At 41.2% G+C, this 21,149-nt stretch overlaps 1 protein-coding gene across 2 annotated transcripts in view; it reads right to left on the bottom strand.

The window, feature by feature from the left end:
• Positions 1 to 21,149, bottom strand: part of PLPPR1 (phospholipid phosphatase related 1) — a 120,358-nt gene that overhangs the window by 31,235 nt on the left and 67,974 nt on the right. The window lies entirely within an intron of this gene.

Below are 21,149 nucleotides of genomic sequence, written 5' to 3'. Positions count from 1 at the left end.
GAGGGATCGATGGCAGCGTGGCAGGAGACAGCAGCAGCAGCGGCAGCTAAAAAACCTGTGCTCGGTGGCAGGGGAGTGGGAAAGGATTGTTACAAAGCCTAGAGGAAGCTAAAGCCAAAACACTTCCCCGCTGCAGCTGCAAGCCCGTGCTGGAGAACGTGCGTGTTGTGCTAATTCAGACGAGCCCTCTGTGTGTCCCAAATGAAGATGCATCCAGAGGAAGACTTCTCTCCTGCCACTCACTTTTCCCTGGAGCTGCTTCTTTATGAGCAAAGCTTTAGAAGTCTACTCAGAAATCTCGACAAGCAACCTGTGGGGACTTCAGTGCACTGCCTGATTTACCTATTCTACCATAGCCCCTTTTGGAAAAGCTGGCTTGAGTCTGAAGCTGCATTTATATGACAGATATGAACTGCAAGAAGCCTTTCTGGTCTCTTTTTCCATACTTCATGGCTCCTAAATGGGTTGGTTGGAAGCTCAGCAATCCACAGATTGTATATATCCACAGAGTCATCTTCCCACACTGCTTCAGCAACACATCACCACAACCTCACCAAAGGTGTCCCAAAACTCACCTCATGATAATAAACAGATTTACTAATTCTTGTTCTCCCTCTGCCACACTGCAAAGAAAATCTCACATCACAGTCTTCACCCAAGACAAAAATACTAATATTGATTTATAACTTTTTTTTTTTGGGGGGGTAATGGTCTTAAAATTAAAAGAGGGTCGATTCAGATTAGACATAAGGATTATGTATTTTACAATGAAGGTAGTAAAAAAAGGGCACAGATTACCCAGAGAGGTGTGAATATCCCATCTCTGGAAGTGTTCAAGGTCAGGTTGGACTGGGCTTCAAGCAACTGGTCTAATGGAAGGTGCTCCTGCTCATTGCACAGGAGGTGGACTAGCTGGCCTCTAGAAGTTCCTTCCAACTCAAATCCTATGATTTTAAATTGTGACTACAGGATCTGATTCAAAATCCTCTTTATGAAGACTAGTGCCACTATACAGAAGTTGTCACTATTCAACTATTTTTGTCATTTTAACTATACAAGTTATCTAGCCACACCATAGAAAAAAGTGGAATAACCAGGTCCTGGTTTTAGTATTTTGCCTCCAGGATCTCTGCATCAAAACTATATTGCTGCAAGATTATTGTAAGACCTCTGAAAATTAATTTTGGCAATTCTATCTCAAAGATACACTTGAAGCTATTCATGCACTCCTCTGGCACATCTCTGCACACACAGCCAGCCATTAAAGCTATTGTGTATTTGAGTAAGAGCTGGACTAAAATAAGAAAAAATAATGAAATCAGATTAGTAATTGATGCAAGTAGCAGACCTAAGTGGTTGAGGTGGGGAGGGACCTTTGGGGGTCAGTCCACCCTCCTCTGCTCAAGCAGGGACACCTCAGTTGGTTGCCCAGGACCATGCCCAGGTGGTTTCTGAACATCTCCAAGGATGGAGTCTTCACAACCCCCCTGTGTCACTTGGAAGATAGACTTAAAAGAATGTCACAGTGAAGCCATAGTTGTGACATTTCATTCCCCCTTTTTTACCTTTCAAATTAACCATCTCATTTTGTAGATGTACTATTTTCAAGAGCACATACCTGACCAGAATAAATTGACGCTGGCAAGGGGGTTTATTTACAGACTATGAATGGACAGGGATGCTATGGAAAGTGTCTCAAGCTGTTTATTTTTCAGCATCAGTCTCCTTACTTGATTATTACAATGGGAAGATGCTAACAGCTCACAATCCAGGCAGCAGGACAGAAAACTTAATGTTACAACTTACTTTATAAGCTTCTTGACCAATCACACAAAGCAAAAGCATATTGACAGTAGTTCTAGCCAATCACCATAAGCACACATGCCTTTGTGTGCTAGATTACATGTACCTTCCTAATATCTTGCTAGATAAACTTTCTGCAGCTTAGAGAGCTTTTCAGACAAGCATTAATACACAGGCTATTGTTCTATTTGTCCTTGCTTTTTCTACAGTTTAAATAATTTTTCTGCTGACCTATTTCATAACTGCTGCTTTAGCTCTACTCTCAATTCTGCTGTATCTGAAGCCTGCCTTTTGCAGCTTTCCCAAAAACCTCTGATTTTATAGTTTCCCACATAAATTCTTTTAAAAAACATAAAGCAAGATGCTGATATCTGTGTATTCCCCAGAGATCTTCACAGCAACATCCACGAGTACAAACACAGTCCCACAACTAAGGACACAGGAGTTAATTTACATTTGAATTTAACTCCTTGAGCAGCTATAGATTTTCTGATCAACCTGGGCAACTCAGCTTTGTTAATTAACACAGAGAAAGGTAATGACACTATCACTACTCTACCTGACATGCCCAGATAAACATGTTGGAGATTACAGGATGCTTGGATATGGAGGTCTTTAAACTCAGTTCCAGCACCTCACGTGACCTGGGCTGTCAAAAGCAATCTGACCCACCCTTCCTATCCCAAACATACTCCCAGAAATACTTCAGGCTGCCAGCCCCAGCTGGCAAACACAGGTAAATGATAAATAATAAATGACACAACAGACAGCTGGTTTTTCTCCTCTTACTGGAAAACAGAGAAAGCAGGTTACTGAACTTTTAACCTTCTCTGGGTGTCATATGGAAAAGAGAATGCTTTTCAAAAAATAAGGTGCTCTGATACAGGAGGAAAATGTCATTATCCCAAATGCAGTCTCTAGGCAGCAGTTCCACAACTAACCTTGACCTTTCCATTGTCAAATGCTGACTCAGTGCTGCACAAAACCCCCTCTTGCATGTAAAATACAGCTCTTGACTGACTGACTCAACATTGATATTGACCTAGAATATCACAAATCACAGGATCACAGAGTGCTTTGGGTGGGAAGGGACCTTAAAGCTCATTCCAATCTGCCTGCCATGGGCAGGGACCTTCCAGCCTGACCTCAAAACACCTCAATAATGAACCCAATTCTGTTCATACTCCATGTGTTTCTGTGTTTTGTTCTTCTGACAAAGAAAAAAAAACCCTGAAAAACATATAATTTGTGAAAAGAGATTTGAATTGTGGACAGATCGTATCCTGTAGGTGACATCCACCATCTCACTGAAACAGCAACAGCAGGCAGCAGAAATTTGACCTCCAGCTAAACAGACCTTACCATACCCCAAGGGATGATACAGAAAGCACAGTCAGGAGCAAAATTTTTGCTGCTGGTACAGTCAGTAAAGACCTGACCACTTCTGTGTGGCAACTTCTTCTGCCTCATCTTGAGTATTCACCACTTCAAGCAGCTTCTCAGCAAAATGCAACCAGAAACTTCTTTTAGTTCTCCCTTCCCTTTTTCCCTCCAGATGTAACTATTTAATATGTGTTTAACATGAGTGACATGACAAATGCAAGAAGGGGTCAGACTGGCCAGAAGCAGAGATGTCAGAGACAGGAGGGCTCCCTGCAAGGCAGTGAACTTTCCCTGGGTGCTGGGATAAAGAATAGATGCAGTGCTGCCTTGTAGACATCTTGGATTATGAGCGCTATGGGGTCCAAATAAGTGGGCCTGAATTTTGCAGCCTTTTCTCCCTGTTTTCAGGTTTCCAAACATTGAAGGAAGCAGAGAAGAACAGGTAGGCTGATTTTAACTAAAGATACAAAACATCCCATTATGTAATTCAGAAAACACAATGCATTTTAACTCTAACATTTTGCAGGGTTTATTTATTAATCCTTATTAACTAATTTCCTTGAGTTTACTTGGGAAAAAATTAAAAATGCTCAATAACTTCAGAAAGGCAGCCAATGAACAGAAGGCTGCTAATAAGTCTAAGGTACTTAATGGCCTCCATTAGCACAGTGTTTAACCATGTCATAATCCTTAATATTTATCATCACTGCTCCATTGTAAGTTAAGAAAATGCTCTTATCATCATTTTACAGAGAGGGGACAAAAGCTGAGGAGATAAAATGACTGCCCTCAGGTCACAGCAGAGCCTGTGGCAGAACCAAGATTTATCTTTCTTCTGGACCAAATTTTTTTGGATTAGTCAATAATCTCCACATAAAAAGGCTCAATGATACATATGTTTAGGTCCTGATTCTGTAGAAGCTCATTCATGGTAGTGTTAAGAAAAATTGTGTGTCTGACTCAGTCCCATTTAAAAATTCCTGCTGAATTTAAATCAATCTTGACAAGCTGGACTTAAGCAACTGGGGTGTGTTTTTCCCTCAGTCATTTAAATGGATTAATTATGTAGCATGTAACATCCATCCCTTGACACATCATTAAATTCTGCCCTGCTCCAAGAGTCCACACTGGTTCTGCCCTCACGGACCTCCCTGTCACTGCACACCCTTGCTCCACTTTCACCTGTGGGCATTCTCTGCATTCAAAAAACCACTTTCTTCAATGTTTAAGAAATAGGAAGCAAGTCTTGCAATCCTCTTTGGGTAATGGGTAATATTTTTGTGTAGAGTTAATCATGTATTAATGACAGATTGTGTCCCAAGTATAAAGAAAGAGGATCTTTGCAGTAAGCAGTACAGTTAGTTACACTAACTCTAGGGTACTGGTGTATATCCAGAAATCCTCCTCTGCACTCTAATAGAGTCTCTGATAGCAAAACTCAGAGAGCACTAACATCCAAATAAAATTATTGCACCTCCAGGTAGTGGGACTGAAGTCCCACATTGTATGCACTCTCATAATTCATTGCAAAGCACTTCCCTGTATCCTCCACAAATGGGAGATTTTTTTTTTTAAATACTGTTACTCACAGAAAAGTCTCTGTTCTGCAAGTAAGCAAGCAAGAGGGCAACTCCACTTGGGAAAGGGGCATAAAGCTGTAAAAGACAGAGATCAGTATTGGAAGAGGGAAGACACTGTGGGAAACAGAATTTTGATCAGCCTAGACTGAAGACTCCCCAGAATTTTTAACAGAGGAGCAAGAAACTTATGGAGAAAAGGATGATGCTGGAAAAATATCTGGTGTACCCTTTAGCTGTACAACCTGTCCTGCAAGACAGGCACCCAGCCACTGCAAAAATCTCCTTTTGCTGTGTGTTTTGTCACTATTTAAGTGATATTGCAAGTCCATATGAGTAAACTTGAAACCCCCCTAGTATTGCTGCTATTTATACATAAATAGGTAAATTCTTTTACCTTATCAGCCTTCCCACAGTCTACTCACAATATATCTTACAGCACCTTTAATGTGCACGACTGAAAACTGAAAAACTGTTCTTGCACACAAATGGCAACATAAATTATGACTTTTTAGTTTCTCCTGAAAGAAGTCAAACGAGTATTTTGCACTTGGTGCTCCTTAGTGGATAGTCACCGAGATATCTATTGATCCCTTTGCTGAGTTTATTTCCAGCAAATTTCAGTGGTTTTCACTTCTTTAAATGAAACTGCCACAGTTTCATGAGCACCACAAACCTGCACAAGCATTTTCAACCCTTGACACACATGCTGTGGCTCACAGTTCCACTCATTTTGATCATATTTCTGCCTCCCCCTTTGCCTGAACCCTAGTGACCCACTATTATGCAAAACCTGAAACAATCTGGTGTGCTTTTTCTCAGTGAGGTGATGAGAGCATGACTCTTGGAGCAGATGCAATGGAGCATCCAACAGCCATGGCATCTGTGTGTCCTGAAATAATTCCCAAGTTACTGCTGAAAGGAATTGTTAAGGTGTGTCTGTGCTCTCTACTGGATAATATCAGAAATATTGAACTATGAATCCCAGGCTGTTTTCCCCAGGGACGGGTCTAGGTGTCTCTTTGTCATTCTACCTTGGAGATGGAAGCTCCAGTCTTGCAGCTGCAGCAGAGGGACATTAGAAGCACAGCAAATTGGAACAAATCTCATTTATTATTAAATTCAAAGGACCATTTCTGCCCATCTAAAAGCAGATCAAGACCCTTTTTAAGAAGTACCATGTCTGTTTCCTGAAGTATCCTATTAGGATGAGGGCTCAGAAACTCATATTGGATCAATAATTTTTACATGTGTTGGCTGTATTTATTTGTGGCCAGTTAATCTCTACCTAGTAAACCAACCTTCAGCTCATAGTGCTTGTAACTGACATAAAGAAAAGAAAATATTTTAGGTGGATTTTGTTTTCTTAAATAATCAAACTTCCTTCTGGCAGAAGAAGTGCAGACTGCCAGAAAATAGTAGATTTGGATAATTTGACTTGAAACAGTTATTTTGCCAAGCCTTTTTACAGTATTCTCTCTGGTAATTCTTCTCAGGGCTCCTGAAATAATCTATTCTGACAGACCTAGTACAATGTTTTAAGAAGGACCTATATTTTCACACAGTGGAGTGGTCAAGTAGTAAGGAAATGTTGAACATGCCTTCAGACAAACTTGTATTTACAAAGAACAAAGATGAAGACTGCCACTAACTAGAAGCCCATCTGATCCAGATGTGCCAGCAGCTGAAACTTCACACTGAGGTGTGAGGGTGGCCGGTGCTTGTTCCCCATTATCTGTTAATGGGAATTAGCAGGATGAACCCTTCAGGGATCAACAAAAGCCTCCGTCTACAGCAGTTTGTGAAGCATCTGTTGTGTGCCATTTTTTCACAACTGATTCAACCTTAAAAGTTTCACCTTCGCACTTGTGCAGCACACCCAGGTCTGTGGAAAGAGAAGTGTATTGGACAGCAAAGGCTCCTGAAGACTGCAACGGCAGCAAATTTATGTTTGTAATGGATTATAAGGATCAGGCTGACTGCACAATCTTTTATTATTGCCAAGAAACTGAATGCAGCAAATCCCCTACTTTTTATGAAAACACTGCAAAACAACAGGGACAAAAAAATAGACACAGGACTGTTCATTGCAACATTATTTTGCTTAATGGAAGAGATAGAAAAAAAATGAACCTCTATTAGAATTCCACGTAGCGGTAAAACAAATACAAGTGAATGATTTCATTATGCTGAATAACCATTTATTTTACACTGTCAGATTAAATATGAAATCCAATGCTCTTTCGACACTGCCACTCCTCAAGGTGTTTTCTCTCTTTCACCTTACATAACTGATTCTGACATCAGGTTTTTTATGCAACTGTGGCACACAGCAACCTTGTCTGCAGCAGCCCAGCACAGGATGTGGCTTTGTTACAGGAGTTGTGAAGTCCATTCAGTGTGCAGGCACAAGCTGGGCAGTGGAGGCAGAGAGGCTTATTAAGGCACACAGGCTTTTGAAACTGGAGCTGTGTAGAAATCAAAGCAGTCTCTGCAGAGCTTTTTACAAGTCCATTTCATGAACTTACTGTCTTATTTCACCATTTTAGCAATTAAGTATGGATTAGGTATGGCTAAAGAAAACATGCTCAGACCAAAATAAAAGGAGTTCATGTCTTCCTAAGGCACTTATTTCAGCAGAAGTTGTTTTGTTAGAGTAGCATGACCTCTAAAAATACTGACATCTGGTTAAAAACTCTTTCAGTGTCTTTTTTTATATACTGGTCCTTGAAGAATGGCGAGGCGCTACACTGCAATAGCTTAATGTTACCTAAGAGCTCACCCACATAAAGAATCCAGATTTCTCCAGCTCTAACTGTGCAGTTAAAGTAGTACAAGTCTCTTAATGGCAACGGACATAAAGGCATAAAAATGCTCTAACCAGTACAGCCTTTTCATGTGTAGAAAATAAAATAAGCAACAGTATGAAGCACCTTGATTACCCCAATCTATATGACTCAGTGCACTTTATACACTGCTCTAGCTTTCTCAGTTTAAAACAAAATTTTTCAACCTTTTTCATGTAAAGACTTTTACTTTTCACCAGTGATTCTTATGTAATAAATTTAAGCCTACTTTCTTTGACAGGTAAGTACGATCCACGGATTGATCACAGGCTGAAACTGTCAGCCTGAAGGAAGGAGGGACATTTACCCACACTGCGTCTGTTACAGCCTGAGCCTATTCTTACTCCACCACAAAGAGCTGGGCTGCCTTGGGAGAGCCTCTTTACATCAGCTCTGTCTGAGGAAAGCTCAGCCTTTGATGCTGGAGAGGGACAGCACAGGTCTCCTCACTCTCTTCAGAGGTAATGAGTGCAGGGGTGGATGTCCCTACAAGCTTCAGGTGGCCAGCCAACACTGTGGGCACTTGCACAAGATTTTGTGCACCTCAGAGAGGCAGGGAGATGAATGGACAAAGGAAAGATGCAGCAGCACAGGTGATGGAAACTGGAAAAAGCACAGTAGTGTCTTTTTAATCACTGACAGCAGAGGAAAAGCATTTCTCCCAGGGCTTGAAGAGAGAGGAAATGAATCCTCCTCTCTCTTGTGGAATCAAGTAATACCTGTGTTGCTATTAGCAAGAGAATGTCTGTAAAAATCAATACTAAATATAAATTTTATTTACCTAGAAAATAGATCATAAAAGCTATGAAAAGGCTTATCATTTAGGGTCATGGGTTAGGGACATGGACTAGTGGTGGATTTGGCAGTGCTGGGTTAAGGGCTGCATTCATGATCTTAGGGGGCTTTTCCAACATCAATTATTTTGTGACTCAGCGTCCTCTAGTACAACCGTGAATATCTGCTCACCTTCTTGCAATTTCTCTTTTTTGGCAAGTTGTATTTCATTACAATAATTTGCTTTCTTTATGAAATAATCATAAAAAGATTATTTTTCTCCTTTAACATTCAGATTCTATCCAATTATACTACATAACTGGACGTTAAACTAAGCCAAGAGCAGAAGGGATTAATGTGGGACAATTCTAAGGAGCTGGTGTTACTGGTTTTGTGACAGCACAGAACTTGTTATGTAGCAGAATTGAAAGAGATGTGATCTATTTAAGAAGAACCCAGTTATGATGAGATATATGCTAGATTTTTTTTGTTGGTTTTTTTTGTTTGTTTTGTTTTTTTTTTTAATATAAGGGACGTACTGATGCAGAAGACTATTAAATTCTGAGCTTGATTCAAAGTAGATTTTGAAGGCTTATCAGCAGGGGGCATTAATGCGACATTAAATTCCAAATGCAACACTACCAAACATCCATGCAGAGCCCAAAATGTTTTATGGTTTTAATATATTTGTGGGTTTCCCTGTATTTTTCACAACATCATCTCATTTTTTTAAATATAGCTGGAATTTCAGGTCATTTGGTGATAATAGTAATTGGGTTAATAATCTACTGTGGTTTTCATCCTGACTTTTAAAAGAAGTCTTTGTCCCTGGTTTGTGTAGTTTGAAAAAGGAGAAAATTATTTTAAGACCAGAAAATTTGCAGCCAGCAGCTTCAAAGGGGATTATCATGACCAGGAAGAATAGGTGGCTTCATCCTTCTCAGTGAGTATTTGTTCACAAGCATCAGTTGCTCTTTGACATCAGATCATGCATCCAGCATTTCCTTTCCATGTTTGCACTCTGACCTTACTACAGACCTGGAGAAAGGAGGTGTTTCCAGACAGCAATTTTAAATAGCAACATTTCTCCCCTCCACTGACTCTAAAATAAAAGCAACCCCAGTGATAATGTAATTCTTACTTAAAAAGTATAAATTCAAGAGTTAATGTCTGTAGGATTTTCTCTCTTGTTAGTTTTCCAACATTTACAAACAACAAAAAGAATATTTTTTCCCTTCCTAAACCTTATTGAAAGTGGTTTACAAAGGTTTTCTGCCAGAAAGCTGATCTAGCTGTGAGCTGGAGACTGAAGGGGTCAGAGCTAAAAAGGAAGAGCTTTCCACTGCACTGGCTCTGCTCCTTGGTCTTTTACTCAGGGCTGGTTTCAGATCCTGGCACACTGTGATCTCACTCTCACTCTGTTCACTAATAGCATGAAAGTTACTGAACCTGGTCTGACCTTCCTGGATTAAAATCTGTGTAATTTATATCAATCCACAGTCTGTCTGTACGTGTAGTGCAAAGAGACATAAATTTAAAAATTTTGCCAGAAATTACATTAGTGAATTTTCTTTCCCACAATAAAAAGCTGGAAATTTAGCTTTTAAAATGAAGTTGAGATTTTCACATCACCACTTGATTGCAGTAATGGAATTTTTAAAGACCATTAAGAAAAGTTTTAATTACACAGTAAATTTGGGAATTTAGGCAACATTTGGAAGACATACACTTTAAAGATGGGGATCAGAAAGTTGCTTGACTGCTACAGTAGCAAACTACTCTGTAAAATCAGGTAGGTCTTGCTTTTAGGGCCAGACTCTCCAGCTTTGCCTCCTGTATCTGGGATCATGGTACGTCCCACACTTTTTCTGTCCCTCAAACACATATTCTGTATTTCATGTAATATCTTTTTCTCAGGTACATGCAGACCTTTGTTATGATAAAAATCAGTTTCCAAAAAACAATAGTGAAATGAAATGTGTTCCTCAAACAGCTGTATAAATCCAGGCATTCTGAACTTCCTGTGAAATCACTGGCTATCTTCTATGCATGAAAATCAGGACTCTTCTCTTGAAAAAATTGAGAACTACAATTTTCCTTTAAGACTCCAGAAAAATGGGGTCTGATACCCTTGTAGATAAATGATGATAAATGATAAAGAGTGAGATTTCTACAAGGGGAAAAGAGAATTAAACAAATTAAACTTCCACCTGTCCAGAGGGAGAATATATCAGATTTAAAAAATTGTATTTTTATTTAGCACCTTTATTTAGCACCTGAAGAATGTCATCACCATTACCAAGTGTTGTTAAAACCTCCAAGCCACAAGTATAGCATATTTATCTTCCCTTGAGCAGGTTCCGTGAAGCTTTTCAGCAGGTGGCATCAATGCTCTACCCAGTTCCAAATGGCACACAGCCAGGAAACTGCTGTTTCCAGCACATAACACCTTAAAATGATCTACAAATTCTGGTGGAGACTAAGCAATTTTCTTAACATAAAAGTCTTCATTAAAATGGCATCTGTTCAGAATGATTTTTTTTTTTTAGCAACAGAAGCAGAGCAGAGATATATTTTGACCACTCTGGTATTAAATTAAAAGAAATCAAGAGAATTTTGTTTCTTTCCTGTCCTGCCTGATCTGTCTCCTCATCTCTCCATCAAGACATCTGCAGAATCAGCTTTTTCAAATAAAAAGAACATCACTAGAATTTCAGGTGTGTACCAGCACCTGTAGTACAGCGCCTTTAATGACAAGAATAGGCACTCAATGCAGCACTACACAGCTTTCCCCAAGCGGAAAGATTTGATGTTGAAGCTGAGAGAGAGACCAAACTGGGAGATACTGAGGTGGAAAATACCTGTGATCACTTGGGACTGACAGAAAATGAGTTACAGTCCCAGGACTGGTTGTCGTGCCTATCCAGCCTTTGCTAAAAACAAACAGTACAAAATGCTGGAATCATCTCCAGGACTTGTTAAAAGAGCTCTTACTGACTCCATGAAATCCAGCATCTAAAACTTCTGTACTTCAACAGAAGTTGTGAACAGCTTCATGTGAACAGCCACTGCTAGAAACAGCTGCTTTGGAAGAGCTTGCTTGGTAGGAATATTTGGAACATTTTTTCACTGCTTCTTCTAAATGCAGGAGGAGTGCTTTCCATCTCATGCCCACAATAAGGTTAGAACTTAGAAAATGTCTGCCAGGATGTTCTCAAAAAACTGGTGTCCAAATTGGGCTTAAAAGGATTCAGGGTTAGCTCCTCTAAACTATGCTCTGGTTCTACCCATTGGTCTGCTCCAGCCTCAGAAACATCCAAATTCATGAAACTTGCTCAAATACTTGCATATAGCAAAGTAATGAACACTCCTAAAAAACTCAGAGCAAGTCCAAAGAATTTAATCAGAACTTGGTGCTGAATTTGCCCTTCTAACTTTGAACAAGGTGTGTTCTTCTGTGAAAGGCTGCCTTGAGTTTGATTCTTTCTGACAGCAGTTCTTAACCTGGACTACATTGACATGAGTCACCCAGTCCACAAGAAATAATGCAAAATCATGTCATAATTCATTGTCTGCCTAGTTTCAGTAATCAAAACCACAAAATAGCAGCTTATTTTGCTTTGAACCACACTCATTCCATAAAAAACCATTGATTTGATGGAAATAAAATGCATGGCACACATGCATTTTATTTCCATGTATCTGTGTCCTCCAAAAATGCCCAATACAGGGACTGCTCTGGAAAGTTAAAAAGCTGCCTTTGGCTAAGACAGCTTCCAAGTTGCCCTGCAACCCTGATATTGGTTCACTGACTAATGGGTTTTCACTGTACAAATGGCTCATAAAAGCTGTTAAATCCATCGTGAACTCTAAAGGCTTTTTAATCTAATGACTGTTTTCACTTACATAGAGATGTCAGGACAATTTACTGTCCAAATGTTGAGAAGCAACAGATCCTGACAGGACACAGGATTCTGACACAACAGACTTACACATCTTTTCAGTATGCTTTTCATGACTGCTCTCTGGTATCTTCACGTGGTACCTAAGCAAAACTGCTCACAGGGAGATGCTGAGGTATATTTTGATTTCTATGATCTCTGAAAATTGAAGGGATTGACAGTGGTAGAATCAGGTGAAAATGAGAACTAGGATAAAGCAAAATACGGAAGGAACAAAGATCTGCACAAAGTGAAAAGCACCAAAACACAACCCTTACTTTCCCTTTGCTTGTTCTCAGACTGCAGACTTATGGATACTAGTAATGGATTGGGTGACATTTTTAGCAATGTTCAAGGCAGAAGAAGTTGAGGACTTTTGCCCACTCTGACATGTAAACACTAAAGAGTGCAACAGCAGTGTCCACTCTCTCATCCCAATGAATGGTTGTTTATTCTTATACCCTGTGCATCTTCCTTGTCCAGAGGATGATTCCCAGACTGCTCCTTGAAAGAAAGGAGCTACCAATTTTCCAGCTGCTCTATAACCCACAAGCCATTGCCTCATCTGCACATCATTGTTCCAGAAGACCAGAAAAGCTGTAAAAAAGATGTCCATCAGACAGATCTAAAAGCGGCTGGGAAAGAAAGGGGAAACTGTTTTCCTCTTCTGAGCATCTCTGCTTTGCAAGTTCAGGGAACATCTCTCCAGAGACAGAAACCTTATAATAAATTCCTAGAGTGTGCATGGTTACAAAGAGCAGCTCCTCAGAGAGCTCCTCATTCTCTCACTTTCCTCACGCTGAAAGCACTTCCCAAATCTGCTCCCTTCTCACACATTTTTGGCAGTACTTTCATCTCTTTTGTTCTGGTCATCAGTCTGCCATTTGGGAGAGAATCTCAGTAAGAAACCAAACCTGTCAGGTTTTTAAAACATGTCACTCTGAGCAATGCAAAAGTGAGAAAAAAGGAAGCCTAATTCCAAAGCAAATCAGTACATAATCCACATAGTTTTTTAGTGCAAGTTGGAGAGCTGTGAGGTTTAGAAGAACAGCAGAAACTTCTTTTAGTTAGAAAATTCTATTCTTAGACAGAACAGAACTGTTTTTCTACCATACTTCTCAACCCAGAAAATCCCAGGGTAAACACAAAGCCTCAGAGAAGCCTAACTCAGAGACATTATACATTCTGTGACCACTTTCTTGCTGCTTTTGAAAAACATGGTCCTGTTTCCCTTGATTTTGAAAGGTGTTAACAGTCAACCTTTTCTCTGAAAGCTTCATTACCTATGGACATTCTTGGGGTTAGAAATGGGCAAGCAATTTCTCAGCAGTGGATGGCACACAGAGACAAGAGGCTGTGGTCAGACCTTTGGTCACAGCAGTGCTTCTGCAGCAGGGTCTCTCCCTCCACCAGCCATGTGGCAAAAATGAACACATTTTATTGCTCTTTCCCTGTGACAGAACTACTGTTCTACTCTGAGGACTTGGACAGGCATTCATATCTTTTGTGTCCTTGCAATCAGAGTGCTTATAGGTGTGCACCTGGACCTTACTTGTGTTCCTTTTCTTCAAAAATGACACTCAGGTCAAGCAGTTACAATAAATTGCAATATTTAATTCTTTGTCCTGCTGTAAAGTTATTTTTTTGTTATTATTAATCACTTCTTCCAGCAGTCTCTCTAATATTCCACCTCTTCTTCCTACAGTGGCATGGCACTCTGACATGTTTAAGAATTTTTGTAACCCTCCTCTTTTCCCCATATGCATCAAAACCCTTTGTCTGATTTTTAAATGACTAATGCTTCACTGCTACCTGTTGAGGAAAGGAAGAAAAGGAAAGGCTGAGCAATTGTGTTTCAAAGCCAGCAGCTTTACAGAAGGCTGCAATAATTATTACTAAGATATATTTTTAAATGCTTTGCTGGTGCAATGGAACATGAAAGGCCAAACAAAGTTGATAAATGTTTAGTTCTAAGAGGAAAAAAAAAAATCTTTTGCTATGAAAAATTCTGCTGATAGTTCAAGGTCATTAAAGAAAGAAAATACCTATAAAGAAGATAAAAGGCTAGTATTCAAATAGCAGCTACCAACAAACACTTGGGTTTTCTCAGCTAAATATGAGACAAGTCACGACTTCAGCCTGAAGCAAAAATCAAGGTAAAAAAGGTCATATGTAGATACTGAGACCCTGACCCTCACCAAAAGAGTAAGTGTAGGCAAGTCACCATTTCTTCATCTGCAAAAATAAAATACAGTTCCCCTTATAACCCATGTGCTACAGCAGTTATCTTCAGCATCAAGGAGGCATGGCAAACAAGGCAGCAGTTAAATGGAACCAACCACCAGATACAAGCCAGACTGTGAAGGAATTGCTCCTTCTGGCATGCACCTCTGGAGATCACCTAGATTGACTTCTGACTTGAAGCTGTGTCAGCTGGAGCAGGCAGTCCAAGTCCATGTCTAGTTGGGTGTTAAACATCTTCCAAGGACAGAGACTCCACAAGTTCTCTACATCAATCTGCCCTGGCATTTCATCACCCTGAAAGGATGACAGGTTTTATTATGTTAAATGCCTGTTGCAGCTTTTGCCCACTGCCTCTGATCCTTTCCTTGGGTATCACAGGGAGGAGTCTCTCTCTCATTCTGGGGAACCCAGCACAGATGCATCCCAACAACATGTATCTTGCCAGCACTGAGCAGAGGAGATGATCCCTGCTGACCTGCTTAAAACCCAATCTTCCTTCTTGCTGCCCCAGCCTGCCCTTCCTGAAAATACCTGTTTATCCAGGGTACTCCACTCATGTGAGCTACGTCTCCATGTCACTGCGACACCAGCAAAATCATACCCCTGAAAATGCATTCAGACCTCTAATTCTTCTCGCTTTCTTGCCACAGCATGTCCCTCAGTGCACAGACATGTCAGAGTGTGACCACACACTTGTTCCTGGCTTGGAACAGGTGCAAAGGTTGTCAAAGGTTGAGTGCAGCTCTGGTCTTGAGTGATCGCAGAAAAAACTCAGTTGAAGTGATCCACAAGGATCATCAAGTCCAGCTCCTGGTCCTGCACAGAACCATCCCCAAGAATCACATCCTCTGCCTCACAGTGTTGTCCAAAGGCATCTTGAGCTCTGTCAGGCTGGGGTTGTGACCACTGCACAGGGGACTCTGTTCCAGTGCCCAGACACTCTCAGGGGGAAAAAATCTCTTCCTAATATCTGACCTAAACTCTCCCTGACACAACTTCCGGTCATTCCCTCAGGTCACTGGACACAACAGAGCAGAAATCAGTGTTTGCCCCTCCTCTTCCCCTCACAAGGAAGTTGCAGACTGCAATGAGGTCTCCTCTTCCCCAGGCTGAACAGACAAAGAGGCCACTCCTCATACAGCTTCACCTCCAGGTGCTTCACCAACCTCACTATCCCTCTTTGGACAATTTCAAATAGTTTTAACAGCTCTAATAGTTTTAACATCTCTAATAGTTTTAACATCTACATCCTTACATTGTAGTGCCCCAGTCTGCCCCAGACTTGAGGCGGTGCCATCCCAGTGGACAGCAGAGCAGGACAATCCCCTCCCTTGTCTGGCTGGCCATGCTGGGCCTGGTGCCCCCAGGACAGGAATGTCCCTCCTGGCTGCCAGGACACTGCTGACTCAACTTGTCATCGACCAGGACCCCCAGGTTCCTTTTCATTCCCCAGTCCATCCATACATCCAGGGTTGCCCCATCCCCAGTCCACCCAGCATTTTCCCCTATTGAACTCCACATGGCTGGTGATTGCCTAGCTCCATAATTAGCTGAGGGTCTCCCTGCAGGGCCTCCCTGCTCTTGAGGGAGTCAACAGCTCCTCCCAGTTTTGCCCACACTACACAGCTATGAAAGCTGAAGACGAAGCACTGAAACCAATAAATAAGCTGCCAATTGATGGACAAGCAACACCTGCTATTAAACTGGACAAAGAAAACCTGTTAATGGTAACCTGCCTGCTATGCCAGCTATGAATCTGAATTTACTTTGTGAACCCTCTGTGCTGGGAACAGGCTGCTGACAGGTGGCTCCCATTAACACCAACAAGGCAGAGATTCCTCCCACTGCTTGAAAAATCTGTCCTTTTCTACAGAACTGAGAGAATGGTAACTGGGATCAGAGGTACAGGTTGGTACTCAGTATGAAAAAAATTTTGCTTGCTGACTGAGGCTCATAATCCTGAGTGTGTGTTTGTGTAGTCTGGTTGTCTCATGGTGAGTGAATCGATTAAGTCATAAGATATTAAATGCGGTGTGCTGGAGAAGTGTCTGATTGGGCTGATTTCCCAAAAGTGAATTGAAAACTTTCCCTGGCACTTCTTTTCTTATGTGTTTACACTTGGTGGGATTCCATTTCATTGTTCTCTTGATTAGTGCTCCTTCTGTTCACACCATGCTGGGTCCTTTGCTCAGTCCTCGTCCTTTACTGGTCCTCCCAACCTTTTCCTTCACTTCCTCACACGATTCTTCGTCACTATTTCCACTCCCTTCGCTCTTATTTTAAGCTCTCCTCTCCAGGTTGGCCAGGCTGCTGGCAAAGCTGCTTTTGCTCTATTTGGCCAGGTTGATTGCCTTCTAAGCAGTCCAGATCCTCAAAGAGGGTCTCACGGACACAGAAGCCAAATCCTGCAGCTGTCATCAGCTGGACAAACACACATATGGGTCATTCACTTACAACCTGGCAATCCTTGGTGATCCTTCTGCGTCCCTTCTAACTCAGGCTATTCTGTGATCTGTGATCTCAACTGCTGACTCATCAGATCCACCCAGTCCTCTTCAGACCCTTCTCCTCCTTCTCACCAGCAGTATCAAGGAAAGCACTCATGGGGGCCTTCACTCTCTGCAGGTAGAGAGTATCTCAACACCACCACTCATTGTTTTCTCTTGCCACATGGCTCAGGTTCAGCTGATTCAGGTACTTCCCTGAGCAGGGCTCTCATCCAGGGAGCTGCCTTGGCACTGAACCACTTCAGATCTGCATGTGGAACAGGGGTCTGCTCCCCAAGGGCCAGAAGCCATCATCTTATAACCTTCATCATCACTGGAGTTTCCACTTTCCAACCCAGGTAAACGGAGACTCCATCTATTCTACTGATGCAGGTTCAGAGTTTGGAAACTGCAGCAGATCTGGGCAACCTGTGTCAGTGTCTCACTTGACCCTTCCTTGTTCTGGACTCAAGACCTGCAAGCTCAGAGCCCACTTGGATCAGGAGTAGCTGCAGAGCTGACTAGAGGCTGCTGCTAGCAGACATGGGCTCATTTAGCTGTCGTCACTGGCACCCTAATGTTCCTCCAAGAGTGTCCAGGACTTCCCTGACAACTCTAAGAGTTCCCAGAAGACCAAGAAAGTCTCAGAGGAGAGTGGAGATACTGCTGTGTCATTGGCTGTGTCTGCCAAACAGGGAAAAGCTGCAGACTTTTCAAGTGCTAGGTGCAGTAGTTTTTGTTTTCACTTTTTATGTCAATTACTGAAGCTATTGGTTGACATAAACAACATTACAGATGTCATAAGAAAGCTGTCTAAAACTCCCTGACATTGGAATTACCCATATCAGCAATTTGCGAGTGTTTTTTTCTATTAAAAAAAACCCCAAAAACAACAACAACAAAAAACCCCAAACCTTGGGAAAAAAAATCTGTAACAAACTAGTAAGCAGACTGACACTCCCTCTGACCAGAGGTTGTAGCAGCACCATGGCAGAGACAATGATACAACAATCCTGTTTTAGACCCTTCTCTAGCTATCTCCTGGTTATGGCAGGTGCTCAGAGCCCAGCTGCCAAGACAAGGCTCACAACTGCCTGACTTTCTTTTGGTGAAGGATGTCACTCTCCTGGGTGCAAGGGTTGTTTGGTCTGGGGACAATGCAGCTCTTTTGTCTTCCTTAGATCAGCTCAGTATTCTCTTAACAGCTGTGAAGAACTTTGATGTTCTTCAGACAGAGGGATCTCCAGTGGCACTAGTACACAAACAAATCACAGTGTAATTGCCACTGAGAGAGGTGCAGAGAAGGTGATGAGAAAATGGTCAGCACAGACACAGAAGCAGCCTTGATGCATTTTTTATTTTCATGTCAGCACCGCAGACAAGTGGAAAACCCCCCAGGGAATGCACTGCAGGACTCCTGTGTTGCAGGTGTGGCAGGTACCACAGCCCCTCAGTGCACAGACAGAGACACAGGGACTCCCTGCTGTCCTGCCCCTCCCTTACAACCCAAACGCAGAAACTCTGCACGTAATTTTGCACCACTGGTGTTGCAGAGCTTCAGGAATTCTACTTGTTGATGCTGCTCTGCATCCTATCCTAAATGCTACTGGAGTGAAACAGGCTGGAACCCAAATTTAATTTGGGGGAAAAAAATACTGGGAGATATCTTTCAACTCCAAAGCTTCCAGGCTACTTTCTTCTTCTGAAACATGTGCTTTTCTGATGGTATCTCCAAGCAGCTGATGTGGCTTAAATCACAAAGCAGAGAACCTGCAACTCTGCCTGCCCAGTTTGCTCTCCCTGTTAACATCAAGTAATGAAGCCCTCAGAATAGCAGATGGGGCCTCTCCTAGAAGAAAAAGCCTTCCTGTACAAACTAGAGGTGCAGCTCCCTCCTTTTAGTTTGCAATATCTTGCAGAAGCCTTAAAGGTGGCAATGCCTTGCAGGCACAGATGTAGTATATTTTTGGGGTTTGTATTAACACACAACGATGAATCTTAAAAATCCAGCTTAGTCAGTTTTTTCCTAAGTGAACTAATTGGGCAACGTGGGATCTACTACTGGAGTTTCAGTAAGTATAATATATCAAAATTTATGCTAAAAAATTAAATTCCAGTATTTTCTGATAGAAATTCCTGATGTGTTTGTACTTAGTTATTTTTTTGCTCCAATACCTATATGATGAACTGCTGTGTCCAGTGAAAGCCAAGGCACTGCAGAATTCATACGTAGGAGAGAGAAAATCAAATCTAGCCTTACTCTAACAACACTGACCTTATCATGTCCTTAGTTGCTTGTCCTGTTGCCTTGTTCTACCAGGTATAAAAGCTTTCCATCTGAGCTGACAACCTTGGAGCTGGTGAAGCTCTGAATCTTTGTCATTCACAGAGCAGCATTTATTAAAATTCATAATACTTGTATGTGATTCCAGATCCGGGCTATTTAATAGAGTAGTGCAGGTTCAGAGTCATTAGGCATTGATAAATGCAGCACTTACTGCCAAAAAAACCTATCTGTTGATACCAAGATTGCAGGACTCTTAGATCAATCATAAAAATCAAATAGAGACAATGTTTTAAATTAAACAGAAAACAGTCAAAGACATTTTACTTCACAGTCTTATTAATATGTATAACGCATTATGAAATCCATTTTATTTGCCTTCAACATTTTCCCAGCTGAACAGGAAGCTTTTAAAAAAAAACAATTACTACTTTGAATCTCCTCTGCTGCATGCAAGTCATGTTGTGCCTGAGTACTTTAGTACAAAAAAACCTGAGTCCTTTAGTACAATTCTTTATCACTGGCAAGCAGTCATATAAAAAAATTAATGACTGCTTCATTTTTCAGAACTTGTAATCATTTTGCTATGCAATTTTGAATGCAAGGTAAGGAAGAAGAGCTGTGGTTTGAAAACTTTCATGAAATGCCACCAGGTTCTGGTGCTCACTTTTTCCCCTTTCACTTGAAGATACCATTCTCTTTTCAATGTAAGCCCAGTCAAAACAAAGACAAATATTCAAAGCTATTTGCTGTGGCTATTTTTCATGACAAGGTTTGGATATAATTCAAGAGTAGTCATATCTGAGCCCAGATTTAACATTACTGATCATCCTCTAGATGCTCATTTAACAAATCTCCACAAACACTATGGGCAGTTTAATCTCCTTCTTACTAAACCAAGTATTGATAAACCAGGGCCTGGCAGCAGGAGTCACACATGGCTTTTATAGGGAGCTGATATTACCCTGATATCTGCATCCTGAAGGGATTTCCACTGCACTCTTTCCCATACTGTCCACTCTTCAGCTCCCTATAAAAGCTATGTGTGTACAGCTCACTGGGTTCACAAAACAGAGTGAGGTGTCAAGGCTTGAACAGGAATCTTTCTCCAACATGCTGGTTTCTAAAATATTGAATGTGGACAAGGAAATCCATGTGCTGACTACTGGTAATTAACTGCATTTTCATACTGGGCATGCCAATACCTAGGTGAAGTTCCTGCAAGAAAATGGGACTGGGCAGGCAAAATGGGATTCCAAATGTACAGAGCTCTAAAAGACAAAAAGGAAGATTTTTTTTACTTGATTAATTTCTTTATTGCTTTCTGTTACCCATTCTTTGTTGCATCCCCCATTCTCCTTATTCTGTCATCAGGCCTAGATTCCTTTTCTTTCACACCAGGTTGCATCAGTTTATTAAAAAGAATATTAGGACAAGTGTTTTCCTATGAGGATACTCAAAAACTAACCAGGCTACCTGTAAGAAAATCAGAAAACTCATCTGGACAAGGCCCAAAGGAACTTCACTCAGCCGCTGCTTTTCTGAGCAGAAATGCCCAGACACCCACAGAGAACCCTTCCCACCTAAATAATTCTCTGAGTCTATGACCTTTCTTTTTAACTCAAAGGAGTAAAGACTTGGGTTTATTATTCACTTGGTTGACCCTGGCTGCCTTTCTTGTCCAAACACAGCTAGTTTGAATTTTTCCAAGTCCCAAACTGCTTTACTCCTTCTACAGAAATATATTTTCAATAAGAATGAAAAAACCTGAAACTCAGCATGTTAAACAAATGCTGGTATTTTTTCACACA

This window comes from Molothrus ater, chromosome Z (assembly GCF_012460135.2).
Source record: "Molothrus ater isolate BHLD 08-10-18 breed brown headed cowbird chromosome Z, BPBGC_Mater_1.1, whole genome shotgun sequence".
NCBI lineage: Eukaryota > Metazoa > Chordata > Aves > Passeriformes > Icteridae > Molothrus > Molothrus ater.
Note: the sequence above shows the minus strand (reverse complement) of the source record. Positions and strands in the feature narration are given on the sequence as shown.